Source organism: Oratosquilla oratoria, chromosome 21 (genome assembly GCF_046742065.1).
Source record: "Oratosquilla oratoria isolate Oo_2021 chromosome 21, ASM4674206v1, whole genome shotgun sequence".
Taxonomy (NCBI): domain Eukaryota; kingdom Metazoa; phylum Arthropoda; class Malacostraca; order Stomatopoda; family Squillidae; genus Oratosquilla; species Oratosquilla oratoria.
In genome coordinates, this window is record NC_134797.1 from 55,598,809 (window position 1) to 55,601,308 (window position 2,500).

Sequence of the window (2,500 nt, forward strand, 5' to 3'; positions counted from 1 at the left end):
TCCTCCTCCTCCTTCTCTTCCTTCTCGTCCTCCTCCTCTTCCTTCTCCTCCTCGTCCCTCCTCCTCCTCCTCTCCTTTTCCCTGCTTTAATCCCTCACTAAACCCACCCCCGCCCTTCCCCCGTCATTGTGCAAATCTCCGTTTTATTAATAACCGCCATTTCCTCTCCCGATTCCTCAGCTTCCCTCCCGGCAAGAGAGGAAGAAGAGGAGGTAGAGGAGAAGGAACAGGATGAGGAAGAGGAAGAAGAGAAGGAAGAGGACGGGGAGGAGGAAGAGGACGGGGAGGAGGAAGAGGAGGAAGGGGAGAAGGAAGCGGATGAGGAAGAGGAAGAAGGGGAGAAAGAGTAAGGGGAGGAGGAAGAGTAAGAGGAGGAGAAAGGAGGAGAAGAGGACAAGGAGGAGAAGAGGAAAACGAGGAGAAAGAGGGAGAGTACGATGAAGAGAAAGAGGAGGACAAGGAAGAAAAGCAGAATGAAGAGGCGGACAAAAATATGTAAGAAAAAGAGGAATGTTAAGAAGAGGAGGAAGAGGAGGAGGAAGAGAAGAGGAGAAAGAAGAGGAGGAAGAGGAAGAGGAAGAGGAAGAGGAGGAGGAGGAGGAGGAGGAGGAGGAAAGGAGGAGGAGGCTAACGTCATGCGGCACTTAGCTTGAGGCAAAAACCATCCCTCTTGGCCTCCCTACGTCCTCAGGGTGCCACGGCACGGTGGCACTGAGAAGGAATACAAGGGAAGGTGGAGGGGAGGGGGGAAGGGGAGGGATGGGGAAGGGGAGGAGGGGAATGGGGAGGGGAGGAGGGGAATGGGGAGGGGAGGAGGGATGGGGGTAGGAGGGGAGGAGGGATGGGGGTAGGAGGGGAGGAGGGGAGGAGGGGAGGAGGGGAAGGGGGTGGGGAGGAGGGGAAGGGGGTGGGGAGGAGGGGAAGGGAAGGGGGAGGGGAAGGGAGGAGAGGGGGGAAGGGAGGGGAGGAGAGAAGGGGGAGGGGAGGAAGAGAAGGGGGAAGGGGAGGGGGAAGGGAGAGGAGGGGGAATTGAGGGGAGGAGGGGGGAAGGGGGGAAATGGGAGGAGGGAAAGAGGAGGAGGGAAAGGGGAGGAGGGGGTGTCAACAAACCAGTGGGGGGGGGTGATGGACCCAAAGGGAGTGGGGTGGATTTATAGGGAAAAGGGGAGGGGAAAGAGGGGAGTGTGAGGCGGAAGGTAAAGAGAGCATTGGGAATAAAGGAGAGGAGGGGGAAGAGGGGAGAAGGGGGAGAAGGGGGAAGAGGGGAGAAGAGGGAAGAGAGGAGATGGAGGAAGTGGGAAGAAAGGAGGAGAAAGAGGGGAGAGGGAAGAGGGGAGGGTGAAGAGGGGAGGGTGAAGAGGGGAGGGGGAAGAGGGGAGGGGGAAGAGGGGAGGGGGAAAAGGGAAGAGGGAAGAGAGGGAATGGGTACGAGGGAAGAGAGGGAGTGGGTAAGAGGGGAGGCACTGAGGGGAAGAGAGCGGAATACGGGGGAGGAAGGAGGGAGAGAGGTAAGAGAGAGGAGAGGGAAAGGGAAGAAGGGGAAAAGGGAGGACAGGAGAAAGAGTGGAAGAGTAAGGGGAAAGGGGGAGGAAGGGAAAAGGGGAAGGAGATGGGCTAGAAAGGAAAAAAGGGGAAGGAAATGGTGGAAAGGGAAATTGTAGGGACGGGAAAGGGGACGAGAGGGAGAGGTAGGGGGAAAGGGGAAGGAAGGGGAGGGGGAAGGAGGGGGAAGGGTGAAAGGAGGTGTGAGAGGGGAAGAAGGATGGAGCAAAGGGAAAGAGGGGAAAGGGTAAGGAGGGCAGGAAAGAAGGAAAAAAGGGGAATGGGTAAGGAGGGCAGGAAATAAGGGAAAGAGGGGAAAGGGTAAGGAGGGCAGGAAAGAAGGAAAAAAGGGGAATGGGGAAGTTTAGGAAAAGAGGAAGCCGGTGGGAAGGTAAGGATAGGGGAAAAAGGAAGGCGGACGAGGGGTGAAGAGGGGAAGGAAGGGGAAGGAAAGGAGATGTAACGGAGAAATAGGAATTAGGAAGGCGGACAAGGGTTAAGGAGGGGGAGGGGGGGAAAGGAGAGGAGGGGTAAGGGGGGTAATTTGCCCCCTATAAGGTCCAGCTGGCTTTAAGGCCTCGCTTTCGGCTTTATTGCCCCGTTTGGCTTCCGCGTATGTGGGGGGAAGGGGGGACAGTACCCCCTCCCCCTCCCCCCTCCCCAAGCCCTGACACAACCTCCTCCATTGATACCTGTAACCTTGCAACCTCTACAGCCACTATGTCCAACCGTGTTGCCTTATTTGTTCCTAAATCCCTGGTGCAACCTCCTTCACCTGATGCAACCTATACCGGCACCTGTTCCCTTGCAACCTATATCACCATTGTAGACACCATCTGATCCATCTGGCACCTCTTGTTTTTCGACAGGTGGTATTTTGTCCTTTAAAACAAGATGCAACCTCCGCGGACAACTCCTACGACACCTTTATAGACAACGGAAACTCTACGGACACTTT

At 56.3% G+C, this 2,500-nt stretch overlaps 1 protein-coding gene across 1 annotated transcript in view; it reads right to left on the reverse strand.

Annotated features, from left to right (window-relative positions):
• LOC143036948 (uncharacterized) overlaps positions 1-2,500 on the reverse strand; it is a 948,919-nt gene that overhangs the window by 434,639 nt on the left and 511,780 nt on the right. The gene's annotated exons all lie outside the window — the stretch shown is intronic.